Consider the following 26296-nt stretch of genomic DNA (forward strand, 5'->3'; position numbering starts at 1 on the left):
CAGTCAAATGAAGGCTGCTGCTGACCTCAGGCAGGAAGTTCCTGCAGAGTGACAGGAGTGGGGATGGGCACAGAGAGGGGGCTGTAGCTGAAGCGTGTCTTAAAGCATTGTGTATAATTAGGTCCCCAGAAGAACATGCTTGCATATAATAAAAGTATAAAGTGTTCCTGCAATTCCTATATCATAAAATCTGTTTTCAGCCTGATATGGCAGCTTACCCTTTAATCCAAGCACTTGAGGGACCAATGTGGATGTAAGAGAGAGAGGAAGAGACCAGGATCATTACTGTCACCAATCTTATTCTCTATGAGACACTTTTGCAAAGCCTGTTATCAGGAAAAAGCTAAAGGGCTGCCTGGGGAAGACAAAAAAAAAAAAAAAAAAACCAGAAGCCAGCTTCACAGCTGAGAAGTCACCCAGAAACAGTGGGTGCAGAGGATACAAGCTCTGCTCAGTGGCACAGCTCCAGAACCACGTCTGAGATCAGATGCAATGGGCCTTGCTCCACACTTGCTATGGCAACTGCGTCATCTCGTGATCCAAAAGGATAAGAGGGAGAGTAAGGACAGAGGGCCAAAACAATACTCATGTGTGTTTTCAGGGGCTGCCTACCATGAGTCTTCAGGAAAGAAAGGGAATTAAAGACTTCAGAGCAGTGCCCCTGGAGCCCAGCTGTCAGAAAAATGAGCTTTCGCTTCTGCCATGCCCATGGATTCTACACAATGACACGAGCTGTCATTCCAAGATGCAGAAATGAGAGGACCAACAGAGTTAGATATGAGCCATTGCTACCTTCACATGGCTCAGGCTTCCTAGACAAAGATCAGAGCTAAGGACCTGCAGGAACAAAGCACACCCATATTGAGAATGTGTATTTCTTCAGCTGTGGCAGAGCCAACTTCTGCCCTAAGACTAACCTCCCCATCTTAGAAGTCCATGGGTGTCCTTGCCCTTTGCCTGGGGGGCAGGCAAGAAGGCCATCCCACAGGTACCTGACTGGCCATAATGCCTCCTCCTGGCTCACCTTATGTCAGACAATTTCTTTTGTATTTTAATTTATACACTCAGAGGGGAAAGTGTAGGACAAGGTTATTAGAAGAAACTTAAGCTTCTAAAGGCTTGGGTCCAAGAATCCCAGCATGCTGAGGTCACTTCTGCACAGAGCTGTCAGCCTCAGGAGCTGACACCTCTGCTGGGAATCAGACCTTATAAGAACAGTGAGATAAACAGGGGTGGCAAAAGTGGGGAAGGGAGGGAACCAAGCTATATTCTTTTGGGTGTCTGCATTTTCCAGTGTGAAGTATAAAAAATCAGTGTCACATCTCAGGACAGGAGGAGTGAAGAGACTCAGAACTCTCGCAGAGACAGGAGAGGCATATTGGGGGCCATGGATGCTAAAAGCAACCCGCTGCTATTTCGGTCATGTGACTCTGCTTCTGAAGCCCTTTATTATCCAAGCATGTCCAGGGATAACGTAAGTCCCTGTCGTGTTCTCAGACACACTGAGGCAAAGCTCAGTACCAGCCCGGTTGTCCTTGTTGAATATTTTAGACAGGTTTCAATTTAGAAAGAATGGGGGAAGCCAGTTGGCAAGAAGCTAGAGCCTATGAATTTTGACTTGAGAAAAATATACCCTCATCCCAAAGTCTAACTTGATACCCATCCTTCTTTGGTTCAGCTGAGGGCAAGAAGCCTTGCAAACCTCAGCTCAAGAAAGGGAACCAGGGATAGAGAGGGAAGAGAAGGAGACAGCCTTCCAAACAGGATTATCTCTGTGTTATAAATGAGAACAAAACTGATTTAAATATGCTTCACACTTTATCATTATATCTGTTCTTATCAGTAAGGGTGGCAACATGGAAATCTCAGGGAAACATGAACAGAGCTCTGATGACATTGTCTGGCATCATTTACCACATAAATAAATCAGTTGTGTAGTCCTTGTTGAGAACCTTAGCATGTGCATAGCATTCTGTTGGGCGTTATATTATCTCATCATATCACATCATACCATACCATACCATACCATACCATACCATATCATACCATCATATCCCGATCCTGAAGAAGCTAACCTTACAGACAGAGAAGCAAACTATGAAGCAACTAAAGCTCAGTAGGGTATGATGGGAACAATACCCTTCCCTGGGTGTGGCCTCCTAGTGCTGGGCCCTGTGAAGCCATGCTACTTCTTCATTCATCAGAGCATCTGAGGTCTCTGAGGTTGCCATAGAAGAGCTCAGGAAGTAGGAGGCATAGATAGGGCTGGGCAGGAACAGTGCTCTCAGGGCTGACTTCTGTGTTGGGTGAGAGAAGAACACAGCTTTACACAGCAGGCTTTGGTTCATACTCCAGGGACAATGGCAGAGTACCTGAAAGCCCAAGGCACTCTGGGAAATGTGCCTTTGGTGGAGGGTTGGTGTTTTGAGACAGGGTTTCTGTGTGTAGACCTGGCTATACTGAAACATACTCTGTAGACCAGGCTGATCTTGAACTCAGAGCTCCACCTGCCTCCACCCTGCCTCCTGAGTGCTTGGATGCTGGCACTCCGCCATGTACTGCCCCTTCCCAACTGGGAAGTGCATTTTGTCACTTGGTAAGTTGCATGCTATGAGACCACCAAGCCAGATGGTGTCTTCCATCATTATCTCATGGTGCTTCCTATTTAGCAATAGCATATCACGGGGGAGGGAAACCATCCTATAAGGAACAGAGGGGGGCAACGCTGTCCCCACAGCAGCTATTTTATTGTCAAAGAGTAGAAACTCAAATACCCCGAGCCAAGAGATTCAAGAACTGATCAAAAGTGTCTAAAAACCCAACAAGAGACACAAAATACAGAGAAGTTTGCTCCAGCTTTGAAGACCTACAGCTACGTCACAGCCACTAGGCACTGAGGGTAGTCAGGGTCTGAAGGCCCCACTGTCTGTCTAGCCAGGGCACCTGATATCCTGAGAGGAACCACTCACAACAAATGGGAGATGCATGCAGCCTGGTCATTGATCCCACTCTGAAGGTTTTATATTCATTTTAAAAGAAGGAACGAAATTCATGCTAACAGCTATTTCCATTTTGAGTTTACTCCTTTGGTTCAAGAAACTTTAAAAAAGAAAAGAAAGTCTATGATTGATATTGGGATGGTTGTCTGCAACGGGTTGTATATTTTTTTTTTCTTTTCTAGAAGCACTGTTTGGCTAATGTTATGTGCTCCATCAGGAAAGGCTGATATAAACTGGGGAGGCTTGCTTTATGGAGTCACTGTTTACGTCTAGGGTACCAGATACAAGGAGACACCTGTGTTGCTGCTGCAAAGGGTGCTGTGGATATCCTGGGAAGCTTGTCTTTGTGGAGCACAGCTGGTGGCTGCTTTGGTCTGAGGAAACTCCACGCTCAGCAGACAGCAGCATTAGAGGAGTTTCATATCTTCAGTGGCAGGTTGGCAATGCCAGAGTTTCTTCATACCAGACCCGTTGAACATCAACAGCCAAGTCACATCTCGGGGAATACATTGAGCAGAAATATACCTCTCAATATACTCAGAGATGGCGCTAACAGTGGGGAGCCTGGGCACACATCACATGTGCTCCTCATAAATCTTAATTCTTCAGGATCTGCTGTAGCCACCTGTGGTATCCAGGCTTAAATAAGAGTGTGTGTGTGTGTGTGTGTGTGTGTGTGTGTGTGCTTGTGTGCTTGTGTGCGTGTGCATGCATGTGTGTGTGTGTGTGTGTGTGTGTGTGTGTGTGTGTTGGGGGGTGGTCAGGAATAATGCTACTTCATGTCATCTCAGCTTTTGCTAAATAAACTATACCCTTACCCCACGCACAGTGTTCCCTCTGTTTCTCTGCTCCCCAGAAGTCAGGTGTTGCTGTCAATGTCTTGGACCTGTAGAGTCCTGTTTTCCTGCCTGCTGCAGTTAGGGGCATCATCTAGTCATATCTCAATGTCCCTAACAGTGGTGTGGTAACACAGATGTACAAGAGAATGGGCACCAGCAGGGTGTAAGGTAAGACACTTCCAGGTATCCTGTGGGGAGCTGAACTAAACTGAGGACATTGCCCGTCTACCCCAGTCCACCAAGGGTATCTTCATACACACCTTCTGCAGACCACCAAAGCATCTGAGCTAGTTTCCTCCAGACAGGTTTTCAAATCCCTAACCTTCAGCACTGGCGTTCCCTTTACCATACCAGCAGCTGCGTACCACTCAGAGTGCTCCAGTGCCTCAGCTCCAGAAGGTTCCAGGGATTGCTCAAGGAAGAACAAATGTGTTGTCTTGCATTGCAGGAACTATCGCCCCCTTCCTCCTTCCTGCTCCCATATGAGTGGTTTCCCAGGAAGGGAGGGAGAGAGGAAAAGAGGGAGGCTAGGAGTTTGGCTGTCTTTAGGAGTCCTCTAAGCAAAGAAAAAGGATCTCTGGATTTGGGGAAAGCCTAACAGCTCAGGGCTTCCCCCTCATCCTGAGTAGTGCTCAGCGTTTGTGTGGCCTTCATTCTTTCTCCTGTCCACATCAGTTCCAGTGTCCATAACACCCTACAAGAGGATGTGGGGGGAAAGGGAGCTGGAGTCGTTTGGGCCAATTCCACAGGGCAGCACAGAGCAGTAATGACCCACTGACTGTCCTTAACACACTCCCAAGTATTCGTCATAATCCTATCTATGCCTATGGACTGAATACAGGTGAAGTCACAATTTGGGTCACAACAGAACCAGAGACACTTTATCTGCCAGACAATGGCACACAGACACCTTTTCAGTAACCGTCTGCTGAGTCAGTGCAATAAAAGGAACCATGAGAGACTTTGAATCTCACAGCTGAAGATCTCCCTCCTCTGCAAGTAGTGACACCGGAGTATAAGGACAATGAAAACCTAGGCAATCAGCAACCCCACATGGAATCATTCCATAAAGCCTAAGTAACTGTACTCCTCTGGCACACTTTGAGAACAGGGCATGCTTCTGTTTAAGGACTGCCTTTGCCAGCTGCCATGGAGGGAAAGGCCATGATAGTATGACACCTTATAACTTTTCACATAAAGTACTTGAAATGAATCAGATTTTGTACTTTAAAAATAAATACCTTTTACCTTGTCATAGCCTTAATTCTGGGAGAGCACAAGAAGGGGACCATGTTCAAGGCAGCAAACGTTAGGGAAGGGTTTCCCACAGCAGCTACACAATTGTGAAATCTAGACACAGACTTTCTTCACAGGACACAAGAAACTTTTCAGCACCTGCACCAAACTTAACCAGCTAGGGCATCCATTTCACGCCATCATCAATGATCCTATGTTCATTAGGCCATGACCTGTTCAGGGGTAGTGTGTTTTTTTGCACACAGAGGCAGCAAGGATCTTAGTGGTACCGAACAGCCACTGACTGTGGGAAGTCCTGGCACTGCTTGGTGCAGACGTGCCCACGGTCTCCCCAAAGCATGCCTCTGCTCAGTGATTCACAAATGGCTCCTGTGGGTGGGTCCCTGCGGGAGCCAGCCTTGAGCTCAGCTGGAGCTCAGTTGAAGCTGTTGGAAAGAGAGGCTCCATTGGTGATTGGCAAGTGATTGTGTCATGGATCTCTGTGCACACAGCAGCTGTGGTACACTGGGTCTGTTTGGGGAGGGAGGTCTGCCGGCTGTTTGACATTCTAACGCACAGCCACAGCACAGAGCTTCTATCTGCTCTGTATCCCTAGTAACCCACCCTTACTCAGTAACCAACACACAATGGGGGCTTCAGGTAAAGTCACGGTCATCAATGAAGTTGGAAGTTCAAAATCTCAAGTTGTTAACCATTTAGTTTTCCTCAGCTGTATTTAGAACTGACCAACATATGCCTTAAAGGTGACAGCAGGAGGCCCCCAACACAAAGCCTATAAACTTTTTCCTTTTTAGGTAATTTTTCTTCTTTAAACATCTATCCCCAACCCCAACCTTTCCCAATGTCATTACAATCTTTGATTGTCAGATTCCTAAGTTATGTTTTGGCTAGATACTTTTTTTTTTTTTTTTACTCGCTTACTGATATACTCTGCACTTTTAATTCACTTTAAAGAAGGGGGGGATGCTAATGTTATTTGGTATAGCAATGACTTTGGAGTGGTTCCCAAGCTGTTTAACCTGGCCTGGAGTCAGTTTACTATTAGGAAGCGAGATGCTGAGACAGGCAGCATGGTGTCAGACCAGGGAAGTCAGAAAACAAGATTTGTACAAATCAGAAATTCAAAATACTTTTATGAAAATGTTTCTCTTCTGTATAACAACTACTTAGAAGTTACAGAAAGTCAAAGCATGTATTTTAACCTTAAGATGTCCAAGTATGTGTATACAAGACATATGACAGTGTGGACCAATCATTTTTTTCTTGAACAGTTACTTTACTGCAGAAGAATATTATTCCAAACAGCCAACTTCCAGACTTGTATAATCAATATTAAATAATGTAAAATTGTCCACAAACCAATCCTGCTGAAGTCCAACTAAGGATAAACATTATAAGATCTTTTCCCTTATTTCTCATGAGTGAAGAACATGCTTTTCTCCTTTGTGTGTGTGTGTGTGTGTGTGTGTGTGTAGCCACATTATTCCAGTATGAACAATATGCCATAAATAAAGTATTAGTATGGTAAGTCTTAAAGAATTTTGCTCAATGTCTGGCACCATGTGAAGAGTATCTCTCTCCTAGGTCACTGGCTTCAAATTTGCCTTGACCTTCATACAAAGCAGGCATAGGTGTCAGGGACCATCAGGACCAGGATTGATATAATATATGATATAATACATAATATCAGAGCTGATTGTGCCCCTCTTCTTGGCTGTTCTTGGATGCATAGCCCACCCACAGGGACCTAAGCATGTAGCTCTTCTCTTTCTTCAGAGAGGAACTCTTGGGTCTGTGTCATATTCATCAGCTGCTATTTGTGAGTCATGGGTCACAACAGCCTGGCTCTGGCCCCTGTTTGTACTTTCTTGCCTTTCTTCTTACTGACTTCCCTCTTTCCTTTGTCTACTTGTTTCTCTGCTTGCATCTCCTTCCTTCCTTCCTTCCTTCCTTCCTTCCTTCCTTCCTTCCTTTCTTCCTTCCTTTTTTTCTTTTGTCCTCCTGATAAAGAAAGTTCATTTGATGAAGATATGTTGGAAGTTCCCCCTTGGTTTGCTGAATACCCATGATATATATCTATATCTATATCTATATCTATATCTATATCTATATCTATATCTATATCTATATCTATATCTAGATTATTAATTTTTCATCACTTCATTAGCAAACCCTCATCTCACTTGAGCCTTACCAGGTGCTACACATTGCTTTCAGCACTTGGCTTTTGATGAAAAATAAAATGAGATTTGCAGGTTATATAAATCTAACCTTCCAAAAGTTTATCTTAAGTGGGAAGTTAAAAAAAGGAAATATCATAGAGATCTAAGACTATCCAAAATATTTAATTCATGTATATTTAACTGAGCAAAAGCATTTGAACCTGTATTAGGTGCTAAGTTAAATCCTGTTGATATAATACAGAAGACATGGTTTGGTGTCCTATGAATGAGGCATGGGTATACATGGATTGCTCTTTCTACTCCAAAGTGTGTGTCCACAATAGGATAACAATACTCTCCTTGGTTGCTGTGTCAGCGTGAATGTGCTTCACTAGCACTGCAGAGCATCTGCAAGTGGAAAAGGAATAGACTCCACAACATTCTCTCCACAAATCAGAGACATAGATATGACATAGTGAAGTAGAAAGTCATTCTGCAAAACTGGATACCCGAAGGTTAGGATAAAAGAGGAATTAGCTAACCAATCATCCAGTAACTGTTGTCTAAATATTCAGAATGTTTTGGCCCAATAGAGAAAATCTGTGCAGAAATGATGCTGTCTGCTCTCCACTGTGAGTCTGGGTATCTGTGTGCAGTAAGCTTGGAAGCGTGGGACCACTTTCCTTAGAAATGAGGAGGAGGAGGAGGAGGAGGAGGGGTTGCCAGACTTCAAGACAAACTTAACTGAGATGTCAAATTGCAGCGACTGTGCCTGCCACTAAATATGCTGATATATGCACATGCTCGTGGCTGGTGTCTGCTCACAATGAACAATGAGTTCTTCCCATCCTGGAAAGATCGACAGCTCTATGTGTTCAAACGACTAGGATTGAACAGAAAGCAGAAACTAGATCAGATGATTGAACTCTTAAAGAATTGAAATGGGATCTTTGTCTCGCCTAAAACTTTGCTGAAATCAAGGTTGAAAATTAGATAACAGACAACCATGATCTGATGTGTGAACCAAGTCCTTGAGGGGCCAGTTGACTCTTTTTCAGGGCTGCTTGTGAAGTCTCTCAGTCATCGTCAGAATTAAGTCCATTTATTTCTATCCATTCAGTTATCCATTCAACTTTCATTTCCTTGATATCTACTATTACATGGTTAACTAGGCTCAGTCCCAGGTACTAGTAAAAACAATAAAACAACATCACAAATGATAGTCTTCAGTACTTGAATTGGAGGAACTTCTTTTGTGTCTCAGAAACATGTCTTGTGATCTCTCATCCTTACAGCCAGCTTAATGAGGTAATTCTTCATATTCAGATATTCACAGGTATCCAACCAGCCATGGCTTCAGGCTAACCCCAGGATGATGTCATTATAGCTCAGCATTCCTAAGCTAGAAGTCCTTTCTTCTCATTGGGCACCTGCACTTCCTCATTGGGCCCACTTCCCATTCTCCCTTCACCCACCAGAGCATCCTGTAGTGTTACCCTTTACAGAGAACAATGTCCTCAAATATTGAAAACTACATGTTGCTGTTTTCTGAGACAAGTCATAACTTCTAGACAGATGCTGGCTGGGAGGAACAGATTCTCCCTAAGTCTCCCTTATCTCAGCTGAAGCGATATACTCAGGTAAGGGAGGATAACACAGTACACAAAGACAGCACTCTTCAAGCTATCCTGAGTAACAACCTCCTGAGAAGAGTCATGTGCCTATAAGAAGCCATCAGCAGGCCACCAACTATCCTAGCAAAAGCCACAAGCCAAATATGCCTGGTGTGAAAACAGACACAGGCCTTGACTGTGAGAATAACAGAAGCCATTGACAATAATAATAGTATCTGCTACCTTGTATCCCAGAGTAGTATGTAAAAGGGCATATTCTCTTCCAGGAACCAATGCTTATCAAGTGTTGGTGGTTACCAAGGACTGTATCACTCAACCTGCTGTATCACAGTGGCACGGCTTGCCCACAGTCACCCTAAGAACGGGAGTCAAAGGGCCCACCTTGTAGTTCCTGAAGAGTGTTTTATTCCAGTGTTTATTGGAATCATGGAGAGGCAACGAACAAAGACAATGCAAGATGGACACTAAGGGGCTGCAGCCATATCAGGTCTCATAGCCTCACGAATAAGGAGCTACCATCATACAAAAGGGAATAAGCCATGTGTACTATTGAGGTTTGAGAGCAGCCTATTCTAAGGCAGCTCCTCTGTGGAAGTGAAGACAGGAGAATCCTTATTGTGGAAGTGAGTCCACCTGTCACAATACAGTGGTCCAAAGGAATGTGGTCAAGTTCAGGAGCTGAAAAATCAGGGAATGAGAAAACTATATTGTTGGACTGAGGAGACCCACCACTGGGATTGGAAGGGAGGGAATCCTAAGGTTGCTCACACTTTGAGAAGAGCAAGGCTAGCTGAGCTGTACGGGGATGGTTTTCCTGTGCCCCCGCCTCACACACACTGTTGTCTCATTAGTCTTTTGCAGAGCGTCCTCTTCCCTTGATTTCAGTGTAACCTACATTACTGTCCCCCTACCCAGCTCTTCACTCCTTTCCAGCTCATTTGTGGTAAGTAAGGTCCAGGAAGTAGGTGGCCTTTCTAATTCTATCACTGCTGACCAAACAGCCTGAGTACGCTAATCCCATGACCAGAACAGTCACAATGGTACACAAATGAATGGCATGACGGTCTCCGTAAAACTTTATTTACAGAAACAAGCAGTGGGTAGGGACCGGTGAACGCCTCCAATTGCCTTTGTGTGAAGCCGCAGATACGGCAATTTGGAGGAAATGATTGGTGTCTAAGGATGCCATAGGCAACAGAGTTAGTGTAACCTGAAGTATGCTGGGAATGGGTTAAAAATGAAAAATACCAATTCACAATTGTTCTGCTCTATGAGATATGAAAAATTTACTAAATTTAGTCAAGGAAGAAAATATAAACATTCGTTTTCCATTATTTTGAAACATGGTCAAGTGTAGTCTAGGCGGCTCTCTGTGGCAGATAATGACCTTGAACTTCTGACTCATCTACCTCTCTATCTCTAGAGTACTACTAGCCTTACAGGTATGTGCCATCATGCTTGGTTTTGTATGATGCTGCTGAGCAAACCCAGAGATGCACACAAATTAGACAGGCACCTTCTCAGTGAAACCAAATGCCTGGCTTAAAGTCTATTCTGTGATTTTTGGAGTTTGGACCTGACTTGGAAATTAGGTGAAATTAACTGTGATGGTTGCATGTCTCTGTCATCAATCTCTGCACATCCACCTAAACTCATCCCCTTTTAGCAAAGCCAGACAAGGCGAGGATACTGTGGACTGGATTCCCAGGGAAGCATTGGAGACAAGTAGCTGAAGTTCCCACTCTGTGTACTTCACTGTCCCCCTAAGCTGCTTACTTTTTTCACATTCGATGGCTGAAATGAATCCTTCAAAGCAACTGTTGGCTTAAATGCACAGTTATGAAGGATCTATTTTCCAGATATAGATATCTAAAGATCTATTTTCCAGAAAAAACTTTAATCCAGCTCAGCCCCACTATAGCAATTATTGGAGCAGCTTTTAGTTTAAAAAAAAAAATCACAAAATAGGAGATATTCTTTATGCCTCAGAAGCAAGTGTGTCATTCAGGCTGTGCTCGCAGACCCTCTGTGGTAGGAAAGGTGAGCAGAAATGCCATTCGAGGATGGGGTGGAATCCAGAGCCTAGTGTTATTGCACAAGCTCTCTGCACTGAGCTACATCCCAGCCTGAGATGTCAAGCTGAGGGCTGATTTTGAGGGCTGATTTTAGATAGTAGATTCACCACATTCACCTACAAGGTCAAGGATATTCTTTTCAAACTCTTGAAGGTGACATTGCTGAATCTGGAGCAAAGGAGCTTGAGTCTTTCACTTTTTTTTTCTTTCTTTCTTTCCTTCCTTCCTTCCTTCCTTCCTTCCTTCCTTCCTTCCTTCCTTCCTTCTTTCTTCCTTTTCTTCTTTCTTTCTATGTGTGACCCTGAGTCTTTCTTTCTGTGTGTGACCCTGAGTCTGGACCTGGATCAAAAGGGCCTGGGGCTTCTTTAGGGCCAACAGCTTCTTTTTCTGCCTAACCCTGAGTCTGGGTCACCTGAATCTGCCCTTGTTTTCCATATCCTGCTGTTTGATTGGATGGCGAAAGTGCTGAAGACAGAGATGGCCTTCCCTTTCTTAGATCTTTAAAATTAATTGTGCCTCTGCCCAGGTGAGAGAGTGGGCTACCTCTCTGATACTATCACTCCTGACCAAAAACCAAAAACTGATCATGATTTTCCCAAAAGTCCTCTATGGGGGGTTGTTCTCCCATGGCAGACATACAGGTATTTATCTTCTAAGTGGTATCAAATGGTCCAAATGAGGCAGACACACTTCTGTCACAGGAGATAAAAGAGAGAAGGTGTTCAGAAATCAGGGCTTCTTGTGTAGGACATCACATACAGGAAGTCTGAGGCTATTATGGTTTAGATATAAATTTAGATATAAATGGCCCAAGGCTCATGTGTAGAGGGCTTGATCTCTGCTGGTGATCCCCACAAGTAGCTGAATGATGAGGAAGCTGACCTCATCAACAGGTCAATCCATAGATCCATAAATGAATGCACTTTTATGAGATGAGGAGCCTGTTTGAAGAAAGCAGGTCACTGGGGGAGCATCTCTGAATGGTGTATTTTGTGTTTGGTCCCTTCCTGACAGTCATTTTGCTAGCTGGCTGGCAGAAGGTGAACAGGCTGGATACACCATGACCTTACACCAAGTGTTTCTGCTCTACCACAAACACAAAAGCAATGGATCCAGCCATGGACTGAAACCCCAACCATGATCTGGCACCAGCCAGCCACAGACAACTAAAAGCAATGGAGCCAGCCACGGAATGTATCTGTGATGCCATGTGACAAAATAAACCTTTCTTTGCTTATACTGACTCTTTAGAAATTTTGTCACAGTGATGAAAAATTAACATCATCTTTACACTATATCTAAAGGAACTCAAAGCAGGCAGTGACAGGGGTCTGGGTACTGGAAGGACTTGTGATGGCTTTCCCCATGGTGATACCATGCCTATTTCTAAATACCAAGATGCACGGTGGAACAAAGACCAACACAAGAAGTTCTCTGTGTATCAAAGAAGTAACTTCACTCTGAATCATCACAAGGGTTATAAACAGCTGTGGTGATTTGAATGAGCATGACTCTCATAGGCTCAAGTGTTTGGATATTTGGTCTCCTGTTGTTAGAGCTATTTGGATGGATTAGGAGACTGGCCTTGTCAAAGGAGGTGTGTGATGGGAGAGAGGAGGATGGGGAGTGTAGGTATGGGAAATGGTGTGTGGTAGAGGGTGTCTGAAGTTTCAAACACCATTCTCAGCTCCTTCTACTTTGTATTTGTGGGGCAGATCTAAGCTCCAGAGCCATGCCTGCTGCCATGCTTCCTACCAAGATGGTCATAGACTTGCGCTCTGGAATTATTTTTGCCTCCATTTTTGTTCTATAAGTTGCTTTGGTTATGGTGTGTGTGTTAACACAAAGTGGGAGGGTAACTAAAACAATGTGAGGTAACAAGGTGCCTACCAACCCTAGCACCTCAGTCCCAGCAGTGACACTGAGGTAAAGTCCCCTGCATCTCTCATCAGTGTAATGCAGGAGCACACACCAAGTCACCATCCACCATGACACTCACACCCACAGAACTGGTAAACTGTCCTGGTCTCTGGGAAGGTAGCACTGTCAGATACGCACCTATAAATACAGCACAATCTTCCTTGTGAACACTCAGGGTAAAGAGGATGGATGCCACTGGGAAGGAACAGGAGAGCTTTGTGGAAATGCAACCTTGGAAGAGTGATGGGATATGGATAATTGGGAATTTACCACAAGCAGAAGGAATAAAAATGGCGGCCCTCACACAGAAGGTGGATGGAGTGATCAGGCTTTCAGTGCTCTGTCGGACACAGAGGAGAGAAATACAACCATGAGGTGCAGACTGAAGCCTTTCCAGGAGTCTCCCACACCACAGACTACGGATGATTGGCAAGTTGTGCAGTGGGGTACCATGAGTGAATAAGTGACAGTCCCAGGGAAATCGTGGAAGGGGTGGAGGGGAGGCAGCAGTTGGGAGAGCTATTTTAGAGATGCAATTGGCAGGAAGTAGCCACTGACTGGCTGCCAGATTAATTATCCCAGAGAAAAGCTCTGGCCTTGTCACTCAGCCACACAAAAGCTTTCCGTAATTTCCCGTTATCAGGAGAGTGAAGTCATAAGCTCATCACCAGAGACAGTTGTAAGGTGGCTTCTGACCCCTGATGACCTACTCCACCTGTCCTCCAGGTGGATCTTGGGTGTCCCTGTACACAAACTGCCTTCTTACCCAGAAATGTTCTCTAAATTACCCCTAGACAAGCACAAGCATCCTTCTTATGAGACTGATCACCTCACTTTGCATGGTCAGATTTCTTCCCTTGTCTCTATCTATCTATCTATCTATCTATCTATCTATCTATCTATCTATCTATCTATAGATTATGGCAAACATCAACTACATGTTACCCCTATCACTATTCTGCCCAGCAAAATCTCCTCTGAGAAAACCAGAACATCCGGTTGGCAACCCTTCCCTACCTTCACCACACCTCCTTGACTAAAAGGCAGCACTGCCTGGTTTTCTTCTTACACACAGTGTTTCCCCTGAGGATGATCTTGTCTAAGCAATGATTTCACCACAATTGTTTAGATCAAAGGGATTGTAACAGGAATATCCCTAATACACAGCCAGCCAGAGAAACCAACATAGCAGAATCCAAAACCACAGATGTTTACTACTCCCTCTGTCCAGTCTCTGGGTACCTGTTAGATTCATCTGAAGGACTGACATTTGGTCTCTCTGACCTTCTGGCACCTCACAGCCTCACCTATGGCTTTGCATCTGAACACAGACAAAGATCTAATTTCAAGATTACTTATGACAAATGAAGAACTTGGGGTTTGCATAACAAGATTATGCAGGGCATCAGAAAGGGAAGCTGATACCCAATCTAAGTAGGTAACACCAGCCACACGGCAGCTCTCCCATAACAACTCTCCTAGAGCAGTACCCCCAGAGCTGGCCACACACATCTGTACCCAGCCTGTGAATTCTGTGCTGAGATAGCTAGACACAGAGGCAGCTGTATCCTGGATGCGGCCACTCTGCCTCATCTGATAAACATCCCCCAGTTCTCCTAAGCTAGTGTGAAAGGGGGTTGCAAGATGGGAGGTGTGCATAAAGCTGGTCTTCCATGGTTGTCTCGGCTGAGAGCCCTAGACCCATTTTTCTATTAGGAAGCACATCACCAGATGATAGCTTCTGAAGAAAGTACAACCAATCCCAGGGTTGAAAAAAAAAAAAAGAAGAAGGGGAGTGGGCATGCTCAATTGCATTTGTATAAGCCAAGCCCTCAGGTACTATGTAAGATGGGAGACAAGGCCAGGTCTCAGTGTCTCATCTCTTAAACTAGAGCTGGCTTTTAGACATGCACACAACAGAGAAAAGGGTACTGGAGCAAATAGGGAGTGAGAAAAGCTTCTTCCTTGGCACATGATTCTTGTAGTCCTGTTTAGCCTATGCTGTACCCTGCTTGCATCAGGCTTGAGGGACAGATGCCTATAGTGAAGGATTAGCAAGCAGCCGCACTTTATCAGAAAAGCCTGAATCTTCCACCCAGTTCCAATCAGTTCTGCAATACATTGGGCCATCAGTGAAGGAGTGTCCCTCTGCTCCAGCTGTTAATGGGCATGCCTAAGCAGGTTAGATTCCAAATGTATTTCCTTATCATAGTAAGGCCCTCCCATTAGCTCTTGCAATGTGTATGATATTTAATGGTTAGTTACAAGGGCTGTGGGATCTGTGTACATAACAGTGCTGCTGGGGGGATGGGCAATCTGATCTTGTGGGGGGGGGGGGCAATAGAGGAGAGCCTACAGCCTGGTTTAGAAGGAACCCATCTAAAGAAAAAGTCTAATGGGAAGCAAAGGGGTCAGAGTTACCTGAAAGGCTGGTGTGCCTCCTTTCTACTTTCAACCTGTTTTCACTTGGGTCTGGTCCCTTTTACACACCCTCTTGTGAGGCTATGGCAGGTATAAGATTACTGAGAATTCTCACTGCTTGCAAGAGTGCTTGCAGGAGTGTGTGTGTGTGTGTGTGTGTGTGTGTGTGTGTGTGTGTGAATCTATTACATACTTTCTCTGTCTAACCTGTGATAGGAGGCTTATTTATATCAAAGACATTTTATCTGAAGGTGTGGGACAGAGAGGTAGGAAGTGGGACATTAATACATGGGAATCAGGAGAGGCTCCAGCCAAAAGTAGATAGTGAAGAAGAAGATAGGAAAGAGCAGGTTTTGCCAAAAAGGCCATGACTTCAGTACTGAGTCAGGGGGAGGGGTTGGCTGTCAGTGGCTGCTATTTGCAAATAGTGAATGAAGCTCAAGAAGTTCAACTTGGAGGTGAATTAGGATCCAAGGGACAAGTGAGAGGAATGAAAGCAGGAATGAGCTTGGAGCCTGAAGAGAATACACACACATGCACATACATTCAGCATGTATGCCCTCCCCCTACATAACATGTATTCACAGAAGCTATGCTTATGATACATCCCTTTCTGTGAGGGGTGTTTGGCTGATATGAAAGCAATACGTTAGAAGACAAGTTACACAAAGAACCCTACATGCTCTCTCCATCCTGTCCATCTGAACCACACTGAACTGGAGCACTGGAGCAGCTTCCTTAGGAGTTCCTGCAGAGGGCCCAGTGCCTGGTCCAGGGGATGCCTGATTACATTAATCAGGATCTGAAAGCAGATAATTTAGACATTCTGAAGAAGGTTGTGTTAACAGGATTAAGATCCTTTAGTTTTGTGTGAGGTGCTGAGACCAAGTCCAGAGTCTCACACAGGCCAGGCAGATATTCCACCACCGAGCTACATCTCTATCTTCTTTCTGAGATTTGATTTTTAGGCAGGGTTTCACTAAGTTGTCAAGTTGGTCTTGAGCTTGCAATACTACACTGTCAGCCTCCCCAGTAGAGTAACTGGGATGATAGGCTGGCACCAAGACTCTTAGCCAAATAACTATTATTTTTAGTAAGTTGTGAGTGTATAAAGAGGAAGGAGGAAGCCATGCCTGATACTTCACTGGGAGACTTGAAAAGGATGTGACCAGTGATAAGACACTATGGAGCTGCTTCATGGTACAGCTCCCGGAAAACCTTGAACAAGTGTACATTTATGTTGCTACGCTTGGAGTCATTATTATGGAAGCCATGTGTGAAGTTGGTCTTACTTTGAAATCAGAAGGTCTTTCAAAGCTGAGAGCTGTTTTGAAATATGCACCAAACAGCTCGCCTACCTGTGCCTCAGTTGGCAAGCGATGCTGGAACTCTGCTGTTGCCCTGCTATTGGCATGGTTAAAAACAGATCTTTGAAACATGCTTCTATGAAGTAAAGTCACAGATGCACATAGAGACTTGCAGAGCAAAGGAAAACAACTTACTACCACTATTTTCTTCATTTTGTAAATCATATTGTGTGTGTGTGTGTGTGTGTGTGCGTGTGCTACTGTATGTGTACATTAGTAACCATGCATGTAAAGTCCAGAGAGTGATAGTAAATGTGTTATTCCTCACTTGCCTTGCTCCTTAATTTTTGAGGCAGGGTCTCTAACTGGACCTGGAGCTCACTGACTGAATAGAAGGGCTGACTAGTCATCCCCAGGGATTCTTCTGTCTCTGACACACATGCCACCAATCTCAGCTTTATATGAATGATGGAGAACCCAGATTCCTATCCTCCGGCTTGCTGGCACTTTACTGCTTAAGCCAGCTCCTCACTCCCATTGCCATTATTTTTTTTCTTTAAAATTTCCAGCTCAGGGGTTGGAGAGATGGCCCAGCTTTTGGAAAGATGGCTCGGCAGTTAAGAGGACTCACCGCTCTCAGAGAGAACCCAGGATCAACTTCCAGCACCCACAAGGAGGCTCACAACCATCTACATCTCCAGCTCCAGATGGTCTAATGCCCTGATCTGGCTTTTGCAAGTACTAGGCATGCCTCTGGTGCATAGATATACATGCAGACACACATATACATAAAATGAAAATAAATAAGTCTTCAAAAATGTTTCCAATTGACTTACAAGAAACAGTATGATGTTTACTAGTGAGGACTGCAAAATTAAGATTCACTAATTTTCTTAACTGTGTAATTAACAAAAATAAATAATGCAGAAACAATAAAATAAACCATGGTTGTCACATGTTTAGATATAAGAGACTTTTAGAGAGGAGGCAGGCATCAAGTATGCCTACAGTTGTGTGATTACATATCTGATAGTATTCAGTAATACTGCAGATTCTTGTTGCCTTTGCATAAGACCCCAGGAAACCTTCCGTCATTTGCTAGTGACATTCTGGCTGTATCTTTTTGCCCAGCTTTCCTGAGAGTCCCCTTTCATCAGCTTCTTACTGTAATATGTACCTGGATGGGACAGGAGTCATAAGGTATGGATCCTTGTCATCCAACAGTACTGAACTTCTAATCCAGTTGGTCCCATTTTTACCAGAACTGACACATATGGAAAACTCCTATCTTGCACACATCTTTATGGCCATCAAATTTTATCCTTGCTTTTTTATCTCAATAGAAGAGTAACTTCTAATAGTGGTTAGTCTTCCCGTATGACCATCCCCACCTCGTACATACTGGGTCATGCACCCTTTGTGGGTCTTCTCATTCCAGCTACCATGAGATTTGTTTCCCTATATACAGAGGGAAGCTTCCTGGGACACATTTTGACTTTTGGAAAGGTTAGATGATTTCATTAAATTGGACATGTAGTCTTAAAAGCCACCCAATTTTAAATTGATACATAAGCATACACATACATTAGGAGTGGCGTGTGACATTTACAGGCAGGTATTCACTGAGATCACATAGGAGCGGGTCCTCTGATGTCACCCCTCTTCCTGACAGAAACATTCAAACTCCTATCTTCAAGTACTGTGAAATATACAGTGACTTATTTCTATCTGGAAATACCAGGGCCTTTAGCCTTTATCTGGCCATGCACAGTTTTCCCTTCACCCACTCTATTTCTTGACTTTATTTTAAAAGCCACCAGTACCAGTGTCCTAGAAAGCTTCCATGACCCTAGTGAGAAGCCCAGGGCCTGGGGTGATGTAAAGGCTTTCTACCTATTCCAGGGTCTGATTTCCTTATCCTGTGTTCTTCTCCACCACAGGCACCATGCCTTCTGTTTCACTGGGGTACCCTGTACCCCTGGCCCACTTGAGGTACAACAACAGGACATTAGATGCAGTGGTAAATGGGGATGTTTATCTGAACCCACAGTTTCTCACTTGTAATTTTTTTGTGCCTTCTACTCTAGGCTACCAGAATTAGGCCGTGGACTGTGTAATAGATTCTAGCTACTAAAAATGTGTCCCCCTTTAACCCATGCATACCCCTGATGCTGCCTCTGAAAAGAATGGTAAGCCATAAAGATGCAGGTTGCTTTAAATCTAAACCAGTAACTTCATTTGCCTGTGTTGCGAGAAGGAAGATCTATGGGAGTCATGGAGCTGAGAGATACCAAAAAGTGAGCTCAGAGCTATCCCAGTGTGTGTGCCTGTGATTTCTGTCAGAGAGCCTGTCCACCTACAGTTGTTATAAAGGATTATTTGTCAAAAGTGTGGCTTTATTTCAAGTCAAAGGCATAAGATAGATAAAATTAACAAAGGAAGTGTAAGAGAAAGTTAATGCCTAGGCACATGCATGAGTTTCGTGGGGTGATTTTTCCAGATGAGCAAAAGGCATTTGGTTTTATGACTAGTATGTCATTTCCCTGGCCTCTATGAGGCTGCACTGGGCCATCACCAGCAAGAATACCTGGTGAGAGTACCCTAGGCCTCTGCTCTCCCTCCAACAGTGGAGATTAAAAGGAGATTTGGGAAATAGTGGACTCCATTCCCTCCTCTGGAACAATATACAAAGAGATGGTGGCTGAACTGATGTGTTCAAAGTCACCCTGAAGTCTTGTGGGAAGCCAGACTACAACATGCTGCCTTTCAGACAGCACCTTCCAAATAGGCTCCAGGTCATGCCAAGGTGAGCTACAAATGGAAATTTTACTTTAAAAATAAAAGGGACATGGAAACAAAACTAGAAAGGATGGCTACCTGTTTGGTCCTTGGTGAAAATGCCCTTCAGTAGATGCGCATAGAAAAATAATCAAGATATCCATGAGTCATTTCTGATGTCCTAAAGAATTAGCTGGAAACTTAGAGTACACACACAATCCAGCTGATTAAACCAAACCAGGCCCGAGTGGTGCTCTGACTCTTCATAAAGACCAAAGAATTCACTAAAGAAAAGTATTTAAATATGCTCCAGGTCCTGCCTGCCCTTTGATAAAGGGGCAGAAGCAGCTAGGACTACATGTAGAAGCCAAAATAATGCAGGTGTTGGCAGTATGTGGTCCCAGCTGCATATTCCCTAGTTATAAGAGGAAGTGAAAGATAAGCCCACACTGGATATAGACAGAGCTCTGGAAGGTGGCAGGGATATTACTGTTTGTTTGTTTTATTAGAGACCTTTTTTTAAAAAAAATACATCTTAATTAAAATGTAGTTATATCATTTTTCCCTTCTTCTAGCCCCTCAATGCCCCTTGCTCTTAAAGTCATAGCCTCTTTTTTCTTTGATTACTATTGCCACATACATAAATTAATACCTTACTATTGTCACAAATAAATAAACACATCCTTCTGCGTCAGTTTTTGTTACTTGTGTGTATATGGTTTCAAGGATAACTAGTCTGCATTGGACAACCAGTGAGGAAGCTCATCCCTGGGAGAGGCTAATTCTTCCTCTCCAAGCAGCCATTGGCTACCTATAGTTCTTTGTCTGGAGATAAGACCCCACAACATCCTCCCTTTTGTGTTATCATATCTATTGATACTGGCATTTTCTGGAGCTTATGGCCCAAGCGTCCTCCATGTCAGCAACATCTCTACAATGAAAGGAAACTTTCACCTGCATTTGCTTCATTTTAAAAACGCAAATTATGCAATGATGAAATTTCATTGGCTGAATCTTGTCTGACACACGCTTCACATCACATCTAGTCTCTAGATTGCTGATGTTTGTAATTCAGGCAGTGATTATAGGTTGAGTATATTTTCTAACTTACTCGGAATTGACTAGACATCTATTGACATCATATATTAGAAGTGTCCTGCTGTCTCACAGTGGCTCTCTGCCACTGACATGATTCAGGTGATCAGACCCTGTTCTGATCATTAACTCTGAAGCTGGAGGAAAGAGGAACAGGTGGCCTAGCCCGTTTGTAAACAGGTGTGCCAGTGTGTCCCTGGGGGACTGACATGACACAGCTTGGCATGCACCATGGGTCTCTGAGGGAAATGGGTTGTTTTGGAGCTAACAATATCCCAGTAACAACAAATTAGCCAAAGAATATTTGGGCGGCAAGACCTCCACAACTTCCCTCAGAATCACAGAAAGGGGCACTGGTAGGTTCTAAAGAGGAGAATTTCTTGAATTTCAATTTAGAGTCAAACATCCCATGTAAAACAAAGGACAAGCAGAAATGAATCTAGAATCTACCAAAGCCTGTGGTTAGGATTTCTGTCAGCTACCCATACCTCTTGCTTTATGCAATTGATTCTATCTTTAAGCAAAGCTATGTGGCTTTCTGATCCCTACACCCCTTGTCTTTCACACTCTGAGAGAATATAAAAATCTAGCTCCCACAACACTTGTTTGTTAGAGGACTGAACGGCAGGATTTCATAATGCACCTATCCGGTTTGTTCAGTGGAGTCTGCTGTGTGGCAAGGTGGCAGCTCCTCTCAGAGTGTTTGAATGCCTCACCAGTTTCTCATTTGAATTCTCCTCCTCCTGCTGCCAAAGGCTTCTGTAGCCAATGGCTCTTCAGCTGGCTGCACAGTGTCAGGACAGCTCATATTGAACATCTAACAGAGAAGGTAGATAGCCCAGAGATCTGTCTGTCTGCTGGAAGGCTGGCTTCACTTAGTAGTAGAGGCCTTGACCACACCACACCCAAAGCTGTTGTTCTTGATCCCTGCTACCCACAGCCTCTAAATGTCCAGAAACTGCAAAGAAGACATCTGACATTTACCAGTGTTTACTGTCTCATATTCTCAAATGAGAAGAGGCTTGTCACCTTAACTCTATACTCCAAGTATGAAGAACCATAGCTATCCAGAACACACAAAAATAAAATCTGAACTTTTATTTCTAGCTTTTATGAGAAGGAGGTATACTAAAATATGTAATTCATACAAAAACAGTTACACGATGCTATGCAATTATGCTAATATTCAGGAAGACCACCAGAGTATTTATTAGCCAGAAAAAGGAAACAAGAGATTCAGCTCACTCTGCTTAGGTCAGAAGAGCAAAAATCTATTTCTAAATCTGCTCAAGGAAAAGTTGCCCTGCAGGCATCATCATTACCTTTTGTCGGTAGATGGGCAGACAGACAGATAAATACTAAGGTCCTGACTACCTGCAGGATGGTTCCCTCTCTTTGCTCTGCACACAGTAGAGGTTCAAGGTGTGCACACTGCATAGATACTCCATCGGTGGCAAAGGGTGGAGGGAGAAACTGACTTTAAGAAGCCACTGTCTTCGTCTTCAGTGTTGACTGTGCCATTGTTGCTGAGAGAAAAAGGCTGGAATCGAGAGGGATGCCCACCATGGCTGCTGACTGCTAGAGATCTATCACTGAACTTTCCTAAAACACAGAATCTAAAAATAATTAGCAAACTTGCACTGAGTTTCAGGGGGAGGAGAACAAAAGACAGGCTTGCTGCCAATCAGCTGATCAGTCCCATTGGACTGAAGAGATCTCCCTATGTCCCCTGTCTTGAGCCTTGAGCAGCTCCCCTGAGGTCACATGAAAGCCCTTAGGGCCTCTCCCTTTGCTTGGGGGGGGTGTCTCAGTGTCAGTCTTAGCTGCTGATCTGTTTCTACTTTCTTAGGCACACTTGATCTCAGGAAGTGCTCAAACAATGAGAAGGCTGGACAGGGTTAAATTCATAACAGGGTACTTATTCACACCACATTAGCCATGGGAATACTACAAGTAGACATAAAATTTTATTCCTGTGATAATATTCTTCAAGCTCTAAAAAAGATCCTATAAAGAAAAGAATTTCCCTTAAAAGAAAGAAAAAAACAGCCAAAACAAAACCAGTTCCTATTGAGGTTAAGAGTGCTGCATCATAGAGATTAGAAGAGCTATCACTGGTGACGGCAGCCTACAGGAAACGTGGCCAAAAGAGACGTCCATCCAGAAAATGCAAATGATTATGACTTTTCCTATTGACTACAGGAAAGCCAGAAGCCCAGAATTCCTCAGTGTAATACACAACGCTGCCCGGCGTTCCCAGGTATCTGCAAAGCACACGTGACCTGGGTCATGGAGGAAGCCGGCAAGTCTGTCTGCAGAAAAGCTTTGCACAGAGGAAGCCACCACCAAGTAACTGCCTTCAGCACGCAGCACAGGACAGCCCCATTCTTACCACCCCTCTGCCCTGTAACAATTCCGAGTCTTTCTCGTTCCTGAAACGGGTGATGAGCAATGCCTTCCACCATTCCATCAACAAACAGCTGGACGAAAGCCAAAGAACCATACATCCTGGTCTGCCATGCCCTTTTTAATCAACTTCCTAATTAAAAAATGCCATGCTGGCATGAGGTATGAAGGGAGGAGGCTTAGAATATTTCACAAAATAGCATCCTCTCATCCTGGAGTTGTTGAGAATCTGTATCCTTACAGATGTTTATGAGTGTTCCTGCTGCAGAGATAGAATCAATTTGCTTGCGCCTGGCCCTCAAGACGTATTAAATTTATCCTGAAGGAAGCTGGCTTCTGAAAGCTCTTGCCCAGATGCATTAGGCAGGTGGGGGTTTCAGGGAACCGGAGGGTCCACCAGCAGATGTAGCATTGATTTCTGAATGTTCACACTCTCATAGACAGCTCCAGAGCAGACTCGGTTTGATGGCTCTCTATGGGGTGCCCTGCAGACTGGATTATTTCCACCACCAGTCTGGCTAGCATTGTTTCATGGCGACAGTGTGCTATGCATTCAGCTTTTGCTCAGATGGCACTGGCTAGGGGAATGTGTGAACCAGGGAGAGGCTATGGCACCAAATTCGAAGACAGAACCCTGAGAACTGTCCCCTACCTATGGGATTCAGGGATGGAGGAGCCCCAGCAACTGAGAAGTGGGTGCTGACTTCTGTAAAGACACTCTGTGAGTGCAGATTAGAACACACTAAGGTTCAGTTTAGACAATGGCTGAGGTGCTTCTCAAGGCCATGTTGGACCTGGAAATCCTACAATGAAAATCCTTGTCGACATACTAAAAGAAGTACCCCCCCCTTCATAAATTATTCATCCCTGAGTTGTTTGATTTAAAGTTTCAAGCTTGACACTCCACCTGAAAACATCTGAAGCAAACGCTCAATTGGGGTGATTTTCTTAAGGCAATCTGAGGGTGTGTGGTGCCTAAGGCATCGGATTTCAGTAGGAAGCAGGCAGTTTACAACATTGAGTCACAAAGTTCTTACAACTATATTAATGAGTACATACGCACATATAAGGCAGGTTTACATGGTGCATCTATTTACCCAATGACTCCAAATATTCCAGCCTATAAACAACACCTTTACCCCAGCAACCTTAAAAAACATACATGTTTTACACTTTAAAAACCATGGAAGAGCTCAGCACATTCTCTTAAGTGTGTGAGAACACACCACAGCACAAAATTGTTAAGGAAATAAGAACAAGTGACATTTTGGAAGAAAACTGTTGACATCTTTTTTTTTTTTTTTTTTTTTTTTTTCTGGTCATAGGCAGTACTTGTGGTACAGGACAGAGTTCCTAGGATGCAGATCCCTCAGTGCGAACACTGCCCACAGAACAGCTAAGGCAGGGGGCACCCACTGGACATTTGGAATCTCGTGGATGAATTCATGATTTAGCTATGGAAGGTCACAATCTTTTCTAAAGTTAATATTCAACCTCAGTGGAAAAGTTAAAAAATAAAATAAAAAGTCCCCTTAGAAATCACACTTCAGGCTGGCTCAGATGAACATATTTCCAGCTCAGAGACAGTTCATTGTCTTTGGATCAAGCCCTTACCAACTGCAAGGAGCCTTGAAAAGCGACAGGACTGTAAGCGGCAAAAGTAACTCCCTCAAGTGGAAACTCCGGTGACATAATTGTGGCCCTTTAAAAAAAAAAAAAAAAATGGACTTCACCTGTGCCTGTGAGAGGCAGCCAGGCACAAAGGAAGCCTCCTTTGTGGATGAGTGACATTCAAGGGCTTCCCTGCTTCTAAATGGCCAAGCAGAGGGTAAAAAGCAAATGTCTGCTTCAAGAAAGTTATAGTCTATCAGAAAACAAGAGAGTTATTTTACTCACAAAGACGGACCCAACTCCGCAAGGGAAGTAGCATGGGAGAGAGTGCTGCACAGCCTCTCTCTAGGTAGGAGCTCAGGAAAAAAAAAAAAAAAGAGAGAGAGAGAGAGAACTCTGGGGTATTCATTACTTTGGGCTAGACATTTAAAACCTGAGTTGTTTTTCTCCCACATCCTAGCTTACTAGCTATATATTTTTTTTAATGTGATAGAAGCAGCATTTGTATGCACTTATAGGATAATTGAGATTTTCCCCTATTATGCAAAAAATACATCTTAATGTGAATATTCAGAAACTTGCAATTTAAGCCGGAAAATAATCAGGCAAGTTCTACATACCAGGGGCAAGTCTGCTCCCAGAGTGTCACACCTGAGGCTTTGGGTTCACTGAAGATATTTGTTGTTTTTAATTTTATAAAGGCATACTTTATGAAATGGAACAAATCTCGCCTGCTCAGCACACCCCCGCCCGACACACACACAAAGTTGCATTTCTGTTACATATTTACTGTCATTTCTAAAGTATAGCAACACTTTGAAAAAGCTTTTAAAAATTCAAAATGAAAGCATAGCATGCCCTAAAATACCCAAGAAACTACAGAGACACAGTTAAGAGGCTGTGTTTGTCTATTGAAGTTTAACTTTAAAACACAAACTAAATAATTAGGTCAGTTAAAATGCAGACCTTTTCCCTCTAAGGAGGGTAGGAATCCTTAAGACAGGAAAGGAGTCTGCATCAGTGACTCTCCCCAGAAGCATCTTGAACTGAATTTTGAAACACCCATGCTCCAGCATGCTAGTCCCAGAATTATATAAGAAATGTATGCCACTGTTGACAATAGAAACTCAAGCCTCCGGGAAGCTTCATTATTACTTATGAACTCAGAAAACTGATTTTAAAAAAATCTCATTTTTTTCTCAAAAAAACCCTCAGTATCAAAGGTTGTTCTCATTTAACATCTGCCCTCTGTGCATCCTACAGACCTACAGAAAACCCCATCAGTTCAGTTTCCACTGTCCCCAATAAGTAACTGGGTAAATGAGCTAAAATCTCCTTCCAGCCAGGAAAAATATATACTAGTCAAAACTAATTATGTCTGGCTTTCATCAAAACAACATTTGCTAATTCTGCTGGTCTCCATACACTGTCCCAGAAAATATTAATTAAACACGTTGAATAATGGCTGCTGTAAATTTCTGAAAACACTAATCTCTAAACAGTTAATTTTCACTTCACACTTATGCATGGAAGATGGATGAAGAGGCCACCCGAGCCCCAGCAAAAGACTATTCTTTTGTTACTGCCCTTAAGAGTTGAACTTTGCTCCACTTTGGGAAGCGCAGCCACGGCTCCGAGAAACAACAGGACACATTTACCTGGAGGGGATTTCAAAGAGAAACCTGAAGAATGGATTTTCTGCGCCTGCAGTCCCTTTCCGCACCTTCAGCTAAGCCAGCCTCTGACAAGCAATTGTTCCCACGGCAGCCACCCCTGCCTTCCATCTTAGGGA

General features: G+C 43.7%; 1 protein-coding gene across 26 annotated transcripts in view; it reads right to left on the reverse strand.

Annotated features, from left to right (window-relative positions):
• Window positions 1–26296, reverse strand: part of Myt1l (myelin transcription factor 1 like) — a 383678-nt gene that overhangs the window by 350678 nt on the left and 6704 nt on the right. For 2 of the 26 annotated variants that reach the window (XM_076942032.1, XM_076942024.1), the window contains exon 1: window positions 26163–26295. The exons of 23 other annotated variants lie outside the window; for them this stretch is intronic. The gene's annotated coding sequence lies outside the window, so the exon portion shown is untranslated. Of the gene's footprint in view, window positions 1–21809; window positions 22086–26162; window position 26296 lie in introns of those variants that run through there. One more of the 26 variants, XM_076942025.1, reaches the window with a different exon arrangement.

This window comes from Arvicanthis niloticus, chromosome 11 (genome assembly GCF_011762505.2).
Source record: "Arvicanthis niloticus isolate mArvNil1 chromosome 11, mArvNil1.pat.X, whole genome shotgun sequence".
In the NCBI taxonomy this organism is placed as follows: Eukaryota; Metazoa; Chordata; class Mammalia; order Rodentia; family Muridae; genus Arvicanthis; species Arvicanthis niloticus.